At 48.9% G+C, this 17271-nt stretch overlaps 1 protein-coding gene across 7 annotated transcripts in view; it reads right to left on the bottom strand.

Moving 5' to 3' along the window:
* CD300LF (CD300 molecule like family member f) overlaps positions 1-17271 on the bottom strand; it is a 41340-nt gene that overhangs the window by 22559 nt on the left and 1510 nt on the right. For 4 of the 7 annotated variants that reach the window (XM_030923761.1, XM_010387657.2, XM_010387658.2 and 1 more), the window contains exon 2: positions 380-568. The exons of 2 other annotated variants lie outside the window; for them this stretch is intronic. The gene's annotated coding sequence lies outside the window, so the exon portion shown is untranslated. The remainder of the gene's footprint in view (positions 1-379; positions 569-17271) is intronic. One more of the 7 variants, XM_030923759.1, reaches the window with a different exon arrangement.

Here is a 17271-nt window from a genome sequence, read left to right on the forward strand (position 1 = left end):
CCAGGATTGCATAAGCTTTGGCCTATGGTGGGTGGATGCAGGGTGCCTCCTTGCATACACACCACTTGACCTCAGAGTTCTTTTTTTTTTTTCTCTTGAAACGGAGTCTCGCTCTGTAGCCCAGTAGAGTGCAGTGGTGTGGTCTCGGTTCACTGCAACCTCCGCCTCCTGGGTTCCAGAGATTCTCCTGCCTCAGCCTCCCGGGTTGTTGGCAATACAAGCATGCACCACCACACTCGACTAATTTTGTATTTTTAGTAGAGATGGGATTTCACCATGTTGGCCAGGCTAGTCTCGAACTCCTGACCTCAGGTGATCCGCCCACCTCGGCCTCCCAAAGTGCTAGGATTATAGGCGTGAGCCACCATGCCCAACTCACCTCACAGTTCTTCTTGCTACAGAGACGAGTCTATTACCCAATCCCCTTGAGTCTGGGCCTGACTGATGACCTGGTTTGCTCAATAAAATACAGCAGAAGTGATGATGTGCCAGTCCAAACCCGAGCTGCAGGGTCTCCTGTGTTTCCTCTCTCTCTCGTACCTCCACTTCTGCCACCCAGGCTGGCCTGCTGGAGAGAAGCCAGAGACATGGGACACAGTCAAACTGCCCAGCCCATGGCCAGTGGATCCCAGACACAAAAGGGGGCCCAGCTGAGACCAGAATGGCCACCCAGACTAAACTGCTGACCCACAATGTTGTGTGCCACTGGGCTTTGGGTAGCATGATTATGGTGATAGAAAATGAAAAGAAAAACCCGCAAAACCTAGACCCAACCCAGGGCAGCTGCTTCACCCTCCACTCTGCACAGCGGTGACTGCCAAGTGGCTTCCACTCCCTTCCATCTGTCCCTTGAAGCTCTTCACGATGGCCTGTCCTGCCTATCCTGCTCCAGCCCCCATCCTCACAGGTGGCTCCCTCTGATGCTGTCAGATCATAGCAGGCCTTGGACCTAGAGAGTCATTTGCAGCTTGTGATTGAAAATAACAAGTATGGGCCAACTGCGGTGGCTCACACCTGTGATCTCAGCACTGTGGGAGGCAGATCCCTTGAGGTCGGGAGTTCGAGACCAGCCTGGCCAACACGGTAAAACCCCATCTCTACTATAAATACAAAAATTAGCTGGGCATGGTGGTGCATGCCTGTAATCCCAGCTCCTTGGGAGGCTGAGGCAGAAGAATTGCTTGAGCCTGGAAGGCAGAGGTTGCAGTGAGACGAGATTGCGCCACACACTCTAGCCTATGTGACGCAGACAGTCTCTGTCTCAAAAATAATAATAATAATGTTTGACTTACAAAAGTGACGTGTGTTCATTTTAGAAAAATAAATTGTGAAATACAGACAAGGTTGTTTTTGGGGGGTTCTTTGGTTGTTGTTGTTTGTTTTGAGACAGGGTCTTACTCATGTTTGAGTTTACCAACTGGACTACTACCTTTATTAGGGCATTTTAATACAGGAAAAATATAAAAAGAAAGCATGGCAGTGGAGGGTGTTGATAATGGGGAAGGTTATATATGCATGGGGGAAAAGGGTCTGTGGGAAATCCCTGTATCTTCTGCCCAATGTTAATGTGAACTTAGAAATTCTCTAAAAATTAAATCCTACTTTTTAAAAAAGAGAGACATGGCCAATAATGCCAGCTCTGAAATACCTCCAGTTAACACTTTCTTTAAAAAGGTAAAATGCAGGCCAAGTGTGGTGGCTCACACCTGTAATCTCAGCACTTTGGGAGGCCAAGGTGGGTAGATACTTGAGCCCAAGAGTTTGAGACCAGCCTGGGAAACATGGTGAAATCCCATCTCTATAAAAAATACAAAAAATTAACTTGGTACAGTGGCATGTGCCTGTAGTCTCAGTTACTTGGGAGGCTGAGGTGGAAGAATCACCTGAGCCGAGAAATGTCGAGGCTGCAGTGAGCTATCATCGTGAGGCACAGCACTCCAGACTGGGCAACACAGCACAAACTCATCTTAAAATAAAATAAAATAAAATAATTTGCTCACAATTGCTTTTCTTTTTCTTTTGAGATGGGTTCGCACTGTGTCACCAAGGTTAGAGTGCAGTGGTGCAATTACAGTTCACTGCAGCTGTAATTCTGGAAAAACTCCTGGGCTCAAGTGATCCACCTGCCTCAGCCTCCCCAGTAGCTGGGAATACAGGCATGCACCACCATGCCCAGCTTATTGTTTCATTTATTGTAGAGATAGGGTCTTCCTATGTTTTCAGGCTGGTCTCGAACTCCTGGGCTCAAGTGATCCTCCTGCCTTTGGCCTCCCCAAGCACTGGGATCACAAGCGTGAGCCACTGTACCTGGCCAAGCAAATTATTTAAATAATTTTTTTTGAAACAGAAAAAGTTTAAATGAAAAGTAAAAGTCTTATCTCCATCTCCCACCTACCAGCCCCTGAACCTCAAAGGCAATCCTGTTGGCCTCTATTGCCTCCCTGAGAAAAGTTAATCATACTCCAGCAGATAAACCTAAGTAACATATACACACTGATCATACTATATACATCACTCTGCCCCTTGCTTCTTTTATTTAATAATGAACTTTCTCCCAAACAGTGAGACAGGAGAGTTCCCTTGACCCTTTTGCAGGTAGGAGCTGGAGGGCACCAGCTCTGGGTCCAGTCGGCCACTTAGGCACCAGCAGGGATGAACTTTACTTGCTGGAACCCACTGGGTTCAGCTCATCATGAGAGGGAGCACACAGGCAAGTGGGTACTGGGGCTGGGACGAGTACTTTTGGGCTCTGGCCCCACGGCAGCATGGAGGGGTGTATTACAATTAAGGTTCTTTTAGGTCAGGCACGGTGGCTCACTCCTGTAATCCCAGCACTTTGGTAGGCCAAGGTGGGTGGATCACCTGAGGCCAAGAGTTCAAGACCAACCTGGCCGACAAGGTGAAACCCCATCTCTACTAAAAAAAAAATACCAAAAGTCAGCAGGGTGTGGTGGCAAGTGCCTGTAATCCCAGCTACTTGGGAGGCTGAAGCAGGAGAATTGCTTGAACCCAGGAGGTGGAGGTTGCAGTGAGCCAAGATCCCGCCATTACACTCCAGCCTGTGTGACAGAGTGAGCCTCTGTCAGAAAGAAAGAAAGAAAGAAAGAGAGAGAGAGAGAAAGAGAGAGAGAAAGAGAGAAAAGAAAGAAAGAAAGAAAGAGAGAGAGAGAGAGAGAAGAAAGAAAGAAAGAAAGAAAGAAAGAAAGAAAGAAAGAAAGAAAGAAAGAAAGAAAGAAAGAAAGAAAGAAGGAAAGAAGGAAAGAAGGAAAGAAGGAAAGAAGGAAAGAAAGAAAGAAGGGAGGGAGGGAGTGGGGGAGGGGGGAGGGAAGGAAGAATGGAGAAGAGAAAAGAAAAGAAAAATGCAATTAATGCTCTTTTAGCAGTTGCCATCCACATATAGCTAAGTTTTAACCAGCTCAGCGGACAGTCAAGGTGACAGTCTTTTCACACCCTGCCCTCTTGGTACAGAGTTAAGCGTTAACCAGCTCAGTGGAGAGTCAGGGTAACAGCCATTTACACCCTGCTCTCTTGACACCCGGGTTCTTGTTGGGTGTCCGGGAAGAATCAGGTCACATAGACTTGAAGGATGGTGAATGCAGAGATTTCATTAAGCAGAGGAAGTGGTTCTCAATGGTAGAGGAGCTGGGAAGGGGATGGTGTGGGAAGAAGGTGATCTTTCCCTGAAGCCTGGCCAGAGATAACCGGGCTCCTCTCTGAAGTCGTGCCATCTGAAGTTAAGCCGTGTCTATCCGTATGCTCGATGGTCAGTTGCTTCTTCTCTCGACGTTCAGCTGCTTGTCTCTTCTCTCCTTCTCAGCCACACCTCTCTGGTCCTCTGCCAGTGGAGCTTGGGCTTTTTATGGGTACAGGGCTGGGGACATGGTGGGCCAGGGTGGTTTTGGAAAAGGCAACATTCAGGCAGGAAAACAGGAATGCATGTTCTCATTTAGGGCCGCAGGTCCAGGCTTGAAGGTGGAGCCATAGCCAGGACCTCGCCCTCTTTTACCCAGTATCTCCCTGCCGCCTGTCTGTATCAACAGTACATACGTATCTTCATCATCCTTTTACTGTTTTCACAGTACTGCACTGTATGTATATTCTAGAGTTTACTTCACCAGTCTCTACTGCTAAATTATTTGTTCCTGCAAACACTACAATGAGCATCCTTACACACATATCTTGGTTTACTTTTTTTTTGGATGGAGTCTTGTTCTGTCAACCAGGCTGTAGTGCAATGGTGTGATCTTGGCTCACTGTAACCTCTACCTCCCGGGTTCAAGTGATTCTCCTCCCTCAGCTTCCTGAGTAGCTGGCATTACAGGTGCACGTCACCATGCTCTGCTATTTTTGTATTTTCAGTAGAGACAGGATTTCCCTATGTTGGCCAGGCTGGTCTCAAACTCCCAACCTCAGGTGATCTGCCTCAGCCTCCCAAAGTGCTGGGATTACAGGTGTGAGCCACCAAGCCTGGCCTTCTTGGTTTACTTTTGCAAGGAAAGCCATAGAGTTGCTGAGTCAAAGGAGTTTGCACTTGATACCTTGATAGATATTGTCAATTGCTCTCCAAAACAGTTGCTCAGTGTATACTCCCACTAATAGTATATGTATGAGTGCCTGTTTCCCCAAATCTAAACCAGTACTGACCATTACCAAACTTTTATCAAGCCACTATACATTATATTGTCATTGTATCGGTTAGGGTTCTCCAGAGAAACAGAAACAGCAGGCTATATATATGGAGAGAAAGAGAGATTTGTCCAAGAAATTGGCTTACATGACTGTGGGGGCTGGCAAGTCCAAAATCTGTAGGGCTGGCTCAAAGGCTGCAAATTTTCAGGCAAGAGTTGATGCTACAAACATGAGGCAGAATTTCTGCTTCCTCAGGGAAACCTCAGTGTTGCTCTTAAAGTCTTTCAATTAATCAGGGGACACTCACCCAAATTACTGAAAACTTAAAGTCAACTGCTTGGAGATGTTAACCACATCAACAAAGTACCTTCACAGCAACATCTAGATTCGTGTTTAATTGAATAAGTAGGACTATAGCCCAGCCAAGCTGACACATAAAACTAACCATATGTACACAAAAAATATATCAACCTATTCACATCCTTTGTTCACTTTTCTATTGAAGTTGTCTTCTGAGAGCCCTCCTTATATGAGGGATATTACCATTTGTCATATGTCTTGAAAATATCTTCCCTGTACCATTTCTCATTCGACTTTGTTTCTGGAATCTTCTGTCAACCAAAACATTTTTATTGAAGCAAATCTATTGATCTTTTCTTTATGGCATCTGAATTTCCTGTCTTGTTAAGAAGGTCACTCAGAGCCACTTTAGGAGCCATGGTAACCACCCCATTTATCAGGTTTTCTAAAAGCTGTCCCTGAATAATAAAGTCACAAAAAGGCAGCAATAGTGTACTTAGACAGCATTAGCCTGGCTCCCATCGAGAGGCCTGGATAAAGTATGATTTAACGTTATGCCCTGGGTTTATCAACGGTCGATACGGTGGCTTTAGAAAAAGCTTTGCATCTTCCACAAAATTGCAATTGCGCATTTTGTTATTCAGGGCCCCTTGCAGAAGGATCCACTTAACAGATTCCTTATAGCAGCGTATACCAGGAGAAAATACTCAATGGAAAGGACTCAGGCATACAATGTCAGACAAGTACCATACACCCCACCTGGTTTTCCACTTTGCCATGACTGTCAGGAAACCTATAACCAAACACAACGCTCAAACGCAGTAACAACCCAACCTCACTCTGGGGTGGAAGATTAAACCCAACCCACCCCACCCCTATACACACACCCCAATTCTTTGTATATTTTTTCAGACACTTTCTTGAACTGCCTTTTCATACTTGTGGGTTTGTTTGAAACCACCTATCCCCATTGGAAGTGAATGAGGTGCAAATACAGATAAGAACAAAAAGACTCAAGAAGAGAGAACAAAGATACTTGTCTGAATGGTGGCAAAGTTGACCCAGAGGTTTCTGTCTGAACCACAATTAATTAACTTTTTTTTTTTTTTTTTTGAGAGGGAGTCTCACTCTGTCGCCCAGGCTGGAGTGCAGTGGCGTGGCCTCAGCTCACCACAACCTCCGCCTCCCGGATTCAAGTGATTCTTCTGCCTCAGCCTCCCGAGTAGCTGGGACTACAGGCACGCGCCACAATGCCTGGCTAATTTTTGTATTTTTAGTAGAGTCGGGGTTTCTCTATGTTGGCCCGGCTGGTCTCGAACTCCTGACCTCATGATCCACTTGCCTTTGCCTCCCGAAGTGCTGGGATTACAGGCATCAGCCACCGCACCCAGCCATAACATTTTCATAAATGCTAAGAGAAGCACAAAGAGCGCTGAGCTCTCCATCATGGCCTAGGTAAAAAGCTCTTTTTAGAGTCATTATCAGTAGCTTTTTGTTGTTGTTGTTGTTGTTGTTATTGAGACAGAGTTTTGCTCTGTCACCCAGGCTGGAGTGTAGTGACACGATCTTGGCTCACCGCAACATCCATCTCCCGGGTTTCAAGTGATTCTCCTGCCTCAGCCTCCCAAGTAGCTGGAATTACAGATGACCGCCATCATGCCTGACTAATTTTTGTATTTTTAGTAGAGACGGGGTTTCACCATGTTGGCCAGGCTGACCTCAAACTCCCGACCTCAGGTGATTTGCCCATCTTGGCCTCCCAAAGTGCCGGGATTATAGGCTTGAGCAACCGTGCCCGGCCATTGTTAATAGATTTCTGAAGCTGATAAAAAGACCTGGCAGGGCACGGTGGCTCACACCTGTAATCCCAGCACTTTGGGAGGCCGAGACTGGTGGATCACAAGGTTAGGAGATCAAGACCATCCTGGCTAACATGGTGAAACCCCATCTCTACCAAAAATACAAAAATTAGCCAGGTGTGGTGGCGGGCGCCTGTAGTCCCAGCTACTTGGGAGGCTGAGGCAGAAGAATAGCTTGAACCTGGGAGGCAGAGGTTGTTTTGAGCCGAGATTGTGCCACTGCACTCCAGCCTGGGTGACAGAGCGAGACTCTGTCTCAAAAACAAAAAAACAAACAAACAAAGACCAAGACCGATATGAGAGGATCATCCTGCCCCACCCCGAGCCAAGGTTCAGCTGAATCTGACCTCGGTGAGCCAGAAAATGTCCCAAGAAGACAGGACTGTTTCCTATGATGAAAATTGATGGAAACTCCTCACCCTGGAAAGGAAAAGGGTAAAAGCGAAAATAATTAGAATCTGTCATGTTCTTTAGGACGCGAATGAGGGGAACGTAGATGGACTACCCCTCACATTCTGGAATATTCTCTCTAGGAAGCACTTCCTAAAGCCTGAGAAAGTTAGATTCTAGATGTAAATTATTAAAACCACTGCATATAACAAACAAATGAGTTCTCTAACCCAGGAGGAAATAAAAGCTGGAGAGGTTCAGGAGGTGGGTGGGGGCACAGTCATGGGACATCCAAAGTCAATGCCATGGACAACCTCATTTTCAGCAGACACTGATATGCATTCCCTTCCTTGCCATTGCCAGAGTTGAACAGTCGCTGGGCCCGACTCAAGGAGGCCCAGCCAATCTCTATGTTTTTATGGCTTTGTTGTTTTAATGTCTTTATGTTTTTACAAGTCCAGCTAAAGTTTGCACCTCCTAGTCCTTTCAAACAGCCTTGAATTCTTGTCTTTGGAAGGAGGCCACTGTCCATATCCACTCACCAATTCATTCGTCCATTCATTGAGGTACCAGCCTCTGGGTGCATGTAGAGTTCTTCTCTTTTGTTTATGATTTTCTTTCAAACATTTCATCTGAACTTCCAAGCTAATTATCACCCTTACTCTCTCCCAGTTCAGACCTCCCAGAGGAAGGCGGCCTTCTCCCTCTTTTCCCAGAATCTGCTTCTCTTTGAAATGTTGTCTGCTCCTTGTTCTAAGGCCAAGTGTACAAAGCACATTCCAGCCATCTGATTTTGTTTGATTCTGTAGACTGGTTTTTTGGGGCTCTCCCACACAGGAGATCTATGGACATCGTGTTAGTCCTGGTCTTCCAAAGAGGAGATGTGAAAAGGGAATTAAATGTGCAAGGGTTTTACTGGGGGAAACGCCTATGAGAGAAATAGAGTAGGTGCCAGCGAAGCCAGGGGAGCCTTCAGACCATGATGCAGGCTGGATCCCCGTGAAGGAAAGAGGAGAGAAAGGTTGTGTGGAAGCATCCCAGACCACCTTGCGGTATCTGGAGGGTTGTGCAAGGCCATGAGGGAGACCTTGAGCTAACTCAACTATTAGAGGGTCCTGTGTCTCACCGGAACAGGCCTGCTGTGCTCCACCTTTGGCTGGTAATTGCCCGTAGGAAGCATGACCTCAATGCAAACACGACAATGGCTTTCAAAGCACAGCAGTGGGGACCCTCAGTCATTGATACGCCTGTGGTTGGAAGTCTGAGAGACACATTCACATGGTCACTTCAGATGCTTATTAACTTGGGTTCGAGGGAGATCTCCTCTGTGCCTTCACACCCCTTTCAGTGACTTCAATAGAAAATCAAGACTTGAGTGTGTTTGTGTGTCTAAGTGTATGTGTGGGTGTCTGTGTGCATGTGTATGTGTTTGTATGTATGTGCGTGTCTGTGTCTGTGTTTGTGTTTATGTTTGTGTGTATATTTGTGCATGTGTGCATATTTGTGTGTATGCTGCATGTCTGTGAATGTGTGTCTGTGTGTTGGTGCCTGTGCATATGTGTCTGTGTGTATGTGTGTAAGTGCATATGTATGTGTATATATGTGTCTGTGTTATACATGTCTCTGTGTGTGCATGTCTGTGTATGCATGTCTGTGTGTTTCTGAGTTCATGTGTGCATGTGTGTCTGTGTCTCTTGCATGTCTATGTGTTTCTGTGTGCATGTGTGTGTGCACATGTGTCTATGTCTGTGTATATGCATGTCTGTGCGAATGTGTGTTTCTGTTACTGTGTGTTTGCATGTGTGCTTGTGTCTGTATATGAGTGCACATATTGGTGTACATGTGTTTCCGCATGTGTCTGTGCACATGTGTGTGTTCTCTGTGTATGTACATGTGTGTTTGTGTGTACATGTGTGTTTATGTGTATTGTGTGTATGTGTGTTTCTGTGTGTAGATGTGTTTTTGTGTGTCTGTGTATGTGTATCTGTGTGCATGTGTGAGTTCTATGTGTGTGCATGTATGCTCTGTGTGTATGTGTTGTACAAGTGTCTGTGCCTGTGGATGTGGATGTGTGCGTGTATTTCTGTGTGTACACGTTTTTCTGCCTGTGTGTGTGCATGTGTGTTTCTCTGTGTGTGCATGTGTTTGTATGTGTATGTATGTTTCTGTGTCATGTGTGTTCTCTGTGTGTTGTACATGTGTGCATGTGTGTGTGTGTGTGCTTCTGTATGCATGTTTGTGTGTGCTCTGCGAGTGCAAATATGTTTGTGTGTGCATGTGTGTTCTGTGTGTGTACATGTGTTTTCTGTGTGTCTTGTGCATGTGTTTCTGTGTGTGTGCGCATGTGTGTGCATGTTTGTGTGTACATGTGTGTTCTGTGTATGCATGTACACGTGTTTTTCTGTGTCTGCATCTGTATGTGTGTCTTGTGCTTCTGTGTATGCATGTGCATGTGTGCATGTTTGTGTGCATGTGTGTTCTGTATGTGTGTCCATGTTTTTCTGTATCTGTATGTCTTTGCATGCATGTTTCTGTGTCATGTGTGTTCTGTGTGTATGTTATACTTGTATATGTTTGTGCTTCTATATGCGTGTTTCTGTGTGCATGTGTGTACTTGTGTGTACATATATGTTTGTGTGTGCATGTGTGTTCTGTGTATGTGTGTACATGTTTTTCTGTGTCTGTATGTGTGTGTCAGTGTCTTGTGCATGTGTGTTTGTGTGTGTGTGTGCATGTTGTGCACATGTGTGCTTAGAAAGAACCCACTCCCAGAGCCATAAGGACACCTCTGAGGCCAACTCACATTGCAGGCCCTCACCCCTCTCTCTATTGCTCCCTTCTAGACCATCCTGGTGGGCGACAGTGGTGTGGGAAAGACGTCTCTGCTGGTTCAGTTCGATCAGGGCAAGTTCATCCCCGGCTCCTTCTCGGCCACCGTGGGCATCGGATTCACGGTAAGCACTGGCCGACACTGCCAGCTCTGGGCCTGAGCTCAGGACTCCAGCGTGTTTTTGTTGAGTGCCAGCAGGAAACAGGTGGACACTCGCATTGGATAATTCAAGGAGGATTAAGGAGAAGACTGTTCCCCAAGGTGTAGGAGGGTGTTGGGTGACCAGGAGGGAGGGTGCACTGCCCTTGGGTAGTCCAGGAATTCCAACCACCTCTAGCCTCAAGCAGGAAGGGAAGGCACCCTCACCAGAACCCAGGGACAAAGCGGGCTGCTGGGTGAGCTGCCTGGCAGGAGCTGTGTGGGACCTACAGTGGAGGGACACAGCAGCCCATGGGAGCCCCCCAGGGAGGCAGCAGGAGAACCATCCCCTGTCCCACCTTGCTCTCCTCCTGCTCCCCATCTCCTTCTGGGGCTCCACACTGGATGAACACAAGTGGAAGCCAGAAAGCAAAAAATATTTTAATATGGGATAGCTCAGGTCAGCCCTCCAAGGCCAGAAGAATCTGGAGGGACAGAGGGACGACAAAGTTTTCAGCACAGTCCAAACTTAGCATTGTCACACGGGTCTCAGGGAGCCGGCAGGCCAAGGTTACAGTTCCATGTTTACCCCTCAGTAAAATGGTAAAAGGGCAGCTTGAGTTAAGGAATCCCAGCACCTCGGCTTTTTCTGCGCACAGCCCCTCTGCGGAACAAGAGATCCCTCCTCTCTACCATACATCCCATCTCCCTGCATTGTCCCGTGCCTGCGGCTGCAGCTGCCCTTGAATTCCTGGGAAGACCTTGGGAGAGGGTTCCACTCCTCTCTTGGACTGTGGCAGGAGGAGCAGGGCCCTCCCATGGGACCCCAGAATCGTAGCATCTTGAGATGGGAAGAGCAAACATCTCTTCTTGGACAACACAGATGTTTGGGAGCCTCTGGGACCGGAGCACAGGGCCTGCGAGGTCACATTCAGGATCAGTACGCAGCAGTGCCACGCTGATGGGAAGAGACAGAAGAAAACCCAGAAAAATGGGCTTTTCCACTGGGTCACAGCCAGGAAGGCAGGGGTTCAGAATGGACATGGCTTCTGGGTGACCTTCCAGGAGGCAAAGCGGAAGTGAGTGCCTGGCTCAGGTGTGTTCTCGGGCCTAGAATTGACCCTGAAACACCAGTGCTCGGCGCTCTCCCCCGCGATGGGATCAGCTGGGCTCTGGTAGTGCTAAATAAGGCAGGGCTGAGACCCAGGAGGCCAAGGCTCCCTGGCAATCCCTGAGGTCTTGGACTAGGCTGCCATGAAGCAAACCAGGATGACCTGGTGCCAGGCGTCACCCACCCCAGCCCAGGCCCAGTCTGCCCTCAGCAGCCAGGGCACATCCTGCCCTCAGGGTCACACCCGCATCTCCTCACCCACCCTTCTGCCTGTCTGGTGAGGAAGGAAAGAGAGTGAGGTGGATGTGGCTGTGGACATGCAAAGTCCGATTCACATTCCACAGACCACAGAGGTGAGATCTCTGAATTTTGCTGCTAGCTTGGCAAGAAAATTGGGGCCAATTTCCTGTGAAGGAAAAAGAAAGTGCGTGGTCAAACTATGTGCTCAAAGCTGCCTGAGATGGGACGAGCTGAGCTTTCCCACTGACCTCAGGCTAGGGTGGGCCTCTAGAGCCTGGGCTGCCTGCTTGGCACCAGCCAGCACCCAATGTCCTGGTGCATCTCAGGACACACCTGTTGGTTGCTTACGCTGAGTGAGGGTCTGAGCCCCTGGCCAGAAACTCAGCCTGGGGACACCTGAGCAAAGAACTGGAGGGCATCAGGGTCTCCTCCAGATATCAGCGGTCTGGGGGTCCCCGGAGAGCCAGGCTACCAGACACTTGTTCACCCATCTGTCCTTCACACTGAGATTTGAGATATGACATGGATAAGGGCTCTGCTGCTGGCCAGGCTGTAGCCTGGAACTCCTGTGTGATGGGAAGGGAGGCAGAAGCTCCCACTGGCTCCGCTCAGGAGGTTGAGTGCCGCCCAGGTGGCAGGGGAGGGACGGAGCCCCTGGTCTCCCACTTTGGAGGAGCCAGAGGTGAGCAGGGTGACTACCCCCGGCGTGCCTTCACCCATAAACTACCAGGCCCATTGCCTTCTGGAAGTGGGACCTGCCCAGGTCCTGTGTAGATACCTCTCAGTCAAGACCTTCCCTAAATTCTCCACCACCAGCTTCATCAAACTGGCTGCGGGGGTCCTGCTGATGGGGTTATGGGGTACTGACGTCGATGGGGTTCACACAGGGGTCTTTCCAGTCAGCCCCTCCCACCACAGTTCAGGTCTTCCTTGTTACCTCTCCTCAGTTTCCCCCAAATTCCCTAGTCTTGCCTAAATACTGATGCAAAATTCCTCTTTCAAAACCCTTACTCAGGCCAGTCGTGGTGGCTCACACCTGTAATCTCAGCACTTTGGGAAGCTGAGGCAGGCGGATCACTGGAGGCCAGGAGTTCAAGACTGGCCTGGCCAACATGGCAAAACCCCATCTCTACCAAAAATACAAAAAAAATTGCCAGGCATGGTGGCACACGTCTGTAATCCCAGCTACTTGGGAGGCTGAGGCAAGAGGATCACTTGAACCTGGGAGACGGAGGTTGCAGTGAGCCGAGATCACGCCATTGCACTCCAATCTGGGCAACAGAGTGAGACTCCATCTCAAAACAACAACTACAACAAAACCTCACTCTGCTCATCCCCCACCTGAACATTCATGGCTCACTATTGCCTTCCAAATAAAGTCTGAATCTCTCATCTGCTGGTCAAACTGTTGCACAGTTTAGACCAGTGGTTTTCAAACACTCCTTCAGCATGCATAAAAGCCTCCAGGGAGAAGTTCATCTCAAACGCAAATTCTAAGCTCCCTCATAGACATGCTGCTTCAGTAAAACCACGTAGGGGGGCCCAGAATCTGGGAGCTCTGACCCAGGGGGTCCACACACCATGTTTTGCAAAACATGAGCTGAGGCCTTGTCCCTCCAGTCTCTGCCCGGGTCTCCTTCCCACATCCCTACCCTGTGCTCTTTGGCTGTGCTGTTCCCCAGCTCTGGAGTTTTCTGCCATCCACCTGGGTAGCAGGGAGGCCCTTGCCCCTGCCCCCCAGAGCTCCAGGGCTGCACACAAGAGCCCCCCCGTCTCTCAACAAGCACGAGGGCCTGTCTCACTGACACTTAGTACTTCCACTATCAGCAGGGCTGCATGACTATGAGGGTGTGATCTGTGAACAGGAGGGCAGGGGTATCTATTTGGGGGTATTGTGGGGGTGTGCATTTCAGATCTGGAGGCAGTAAGAGGTGTTGGTGATAATTTACAGGCTAATATACACATTTGGTGATGGTGTGAGGCATGGGGTCCATTGGAGACGCAGGTGCTTGCAGAGTGATGTGGCATAGGTGTCGATGGTGTGAAATAAACTGTGCCTGGAGTTGCATTGTGGTGACAGGAGTGTGTGTTTGGAGTGAAATGAGGTATGTGTGTTTGGGGGTCATGTAAGATAGCTTGTATGTGTGTGGTATGATAGTACGTTTGTTTGTTTGTAGTATGAGGTAGTTTGAGGCATAATACAAAGTTGTGTGGGGGGCATGTTATGAAGTGCGTGTTTGTGGTATAATGTAGGGTGTGAGGCATGTGTATTTATGGTATGATGTGAGGCAGATGTGTGTGGTGTGATGTGGGGTGTGTGTGTATATATTTGTGGTGTGACTTGAGGGTGTGTGTATGAGTTGTGGTGTGAGGTGTATGTGTGGGGCATGTGTGGTGTGATTTGAGGTGTGTGTGTGGTGTGAGGTGTGTGGTGTGATTTGAGGTGTGGGTGGTGAGGTGTGTGGTGTGATTTGAGGGATGAGGTGTGTGTGGTGTGAGGTGTGTGTGTGCATGTGGTGAGGTATATGTGTCTGTAGTGTGATTTGAGGGTGTGTGTGGTATGTGTGTGTGGTGTGAGGTGTGTGTCTGGTGTGACTTGAGGGTGTGTGTGTGGTGTGAGGTGTATGTGGTGTGATTTGATGTGTGTGTATGTGGTGTGAGATGTGTGTGGTGTGATTTGAGGTGTGTGTGGTGAGGTGTGTGGTGTGATTTGGGGGTGTGTGTGGTGTGAGGTGTGTGGTGTAATTTGAGGTATGTTGAGGTGTGTGGTGAGATTTGAGGTGTGAAGTGTGTGTGGTGTGATCTGAGGTGTGTGTGGTGAGGTGTGTGGTGTGATTTGGGGGTGTGTGTGGTGTGAGGTGTGTGGTGTGATTTGAGGTGTGGGTGGTGAGGTGTGTGGTGTGATTTGAGGGATGAGGTGTGTGTGGTGTGAGGTGTGTGTGTGCATGTGGTGAGGTATATGTGTCTGTAGTGTGATTTGAGGGTGTGTGTGGTATGTGTGTGTGGTGTGAGGTGTGTGTCTGGTGTGACTTGAGGGTGTGTGTGTGGTGTGAGGTGTATGTGGTGTGATTTGATGTTTGTGTATGTGGTGTGAGATGTGTGTGGTGTGATTTGAGGTGTGTGTGGTGAGGTGTGTGGTGTGATTTGGGGGTGTGTGTGGTGTGAGGTGTGTGGTGTAATTTGAGGTATGTTGAGGTGTGTGGTGAGATTTGAGGTGTGAAGTGTGTGTGGTGTGATCTGAGGTGTGTGTGGTGAGGTGTGTGGTGTGATTTGGGGGTGTGTGTGGTGTGAGGTGTGTGGTGTAATTTGAGGTATGTTGAGGTGTGTGGTGAGATTTGAGGTGTGAAGTGTGTGTGGTGTGATTTGAGGTGTGTGTGGTTTGAGGTGTGTGGTGTGATCTGAGGTGTGTGTGGTGAGGTCTGTGGTGTGATTTGGGGATGTGTGTGGTGTGAGGTGTGTGGTGTAATTTGAGGTATGTTGATGAGGTGTGTGGTGAGATTTGAGGTGTGAAGTGTGTGTGGTATGATTTGAGGTGTGTGTGGTTTGAGGTGTGTGGTGTGATCTGAGGTGTGTGTGGTGAGGTGTATGGTGTGATTTGAGGGGTGAGGTGTGTGTAGTCTGAGATGTGTGTGTGTGTGGTGAGGTGTGTGTGTCTGTGGTGTGTTGTGGGGTGGGTGTACACGTGTGAGTGTCTGTGGTGTGTGTCTGGGGAGAGACACAGCCTCAGAGTGAACGTTAGGAGGCCCAGATTTCCTCCCCAGAGACCACACAGATCCCTTAGTGAGTGCCTGGTCTGCACAGCCCGTTCCCTGTTCTGAACATCCTTGACCCCAACCCACTTCTGACTCACCCAAGGCTGCCATTGAACACCCTACAGGACATTACAGTGGCCCTGGGGACAGTGTACACACCCTCCAAGTATAACGTTACCCACACACCACAAACCCAGCAGGCCAGACAGGGACCGCCTAGAAGAGAGACCAGAGCCCCTCTCCCCGTGTTCGAAGACTTCTTCCCTAGGTCAGATTCCTCCATCCAGACTAGTGCAGCAACGCAGCAAGGAAGTGCTTTAGGTCACTGCTCCTTCTGGAGGATTCGAGCTAATGTTCAACCTTCTGTATTCCAAACCCACCATAGGATAAAGAGGGCCTTGGAGCCAACAACACAAACCACAGCTGGAGGCTAGAAATCTGAACTCAGGGTACCAGCAGGGCCACACTCCCTCTGAAGGCTCCAGGGAAGGGTCATTCCTTCTCTTCCATGGCCCTGGTGGCTCCCAGGAGACCTTGGCATTCCTTGGCTTGCAGCCGCACTGTTCCCATCTCACCTCTGTCTTCACCTGGATATCTTTTCCCTGTGTCTCTTTCTTCTTATGACACCAGTCATACTGAATTAATGGCCTGCCCTATGCCAGTGTAACCTCATCTTAATGAGTGATGTCTGCAATGACCACATTTCCAAGTAAGGGCACGATCTGAGGTACTGGTGGCTCAGACCTCAACCTTTCTTTGGGGGGACACAATTCAATACATAACAGCATGGTTTAGATAGAAGGTGAGCATGAGGCGTGCCCCTTCCCCTCTCTCATTCTTCCTCCACCATTTCCCTCCTGCAATGAAAACCCGCATCCTGGCTGGGCAAAGTGGCTCACATCTGTAATCCCAACACTTTGGGATGGGACGCTAAGCCAGGTGGATCACCTGAGGTCAGGAGTTCAAGAGCAGCCTGGCCAACATGGTGAAACCCTATCTCTACAAAATACAAAAATTAGCTGGGCATGATGGTGGGCACCTGTTACCCCAGCTACTCGGGAGGCTGAGGCAGGAGAATGGCTTGAACAACCCAGGAAGCAGAGGTTGCAGTGAGCCAAGATCATGCCACTGCACTCCAGCCTGGGTGACAGAGCTGCACTGAAAGAAAGAAACAAAGAAACAGAGAGAGAGAGAGAGAGAGAGAGAAAGAAAAGAGAGAGAGAGAAAGAAAGAAAGAAGGAAGGAAGGGAGGGAGGAAGGAAGGAAGGAAGGGAAAGAAAAGGAAGAAAAGGAAGGAAAGGGAGAGAGAGAGAAAGAAAGAAAAAGGAGAAAGAAAGGAAGGAAGGAAGGAAGGAAGGAAGGAGGGAGGGAGGGAGGGAGGGAGGGAGGGAGGGAGGGAGGGAAGGAAGGAAGGAAGGAAGGAAGGAAGGAAGGAAGGAAGGAAGGAAGGAAGGAAGGAAGGAAGGAAGGAGGAAGGAAGGAAAAAAAAGACTGCATCCCAGGCCTGGTGTGGTGGCACATGCTTGTAATCCCAGCAATTTGGAAGGCCAAGGCAGGCGTATCGCCTGAGGTCAGCAGTTCGAGACCAGAATGTCCAACATGGTGAAGCTTCATCTCTACTAAGAATACAAAAATTAGCCAGGCATGATGGTGTGCACCTGTAGTCCCAGCTGCTCCAGAGGCTGAGGCAGGAGAATTGCTTGAACCTGGGAGGCAGAGGCTGCAATGAGCCGAGATCCCACCACTGCACTCCAGCCTGGGTGACAAAGTGAGACTTCGTCTCCAGGAGCCCACGTCATTGAGCAGACCTCGGCACTATTTGCAGCAAGAGCCTCTAGCATCCAAATAGCAACCAACACCACACCTCTGTAGTGTGCTGCACAGCCTCCACTCTCCAATCTGGGCTCCCTGTTTGAGTCCCGCCCTATGCCCAGCTGAGGTTATAGCACGCTTACCTCCAGAAGAGGTAACCCAAGCTCTTTACTCTACTGGAGATCACCTCTGTCCCCACTCTGAGCGCTT

This window comes from Rhinopithecus roxellana, chromosome 19 (genome assembly GCF_007565055.1).
Source record: "Rhinopithecus roxellana isolate Shanxi Qingling chromosome 19, ASM756505v1, whole genome shotgun sequence".
In the NCBI taxonomy this organism is placed as follows: Eukaryota; Metazoa; Chordata; class Mammalia; order Primates; family Cercopithecidae; genus Rhinopithecus; species Rhinopithecus roxellana.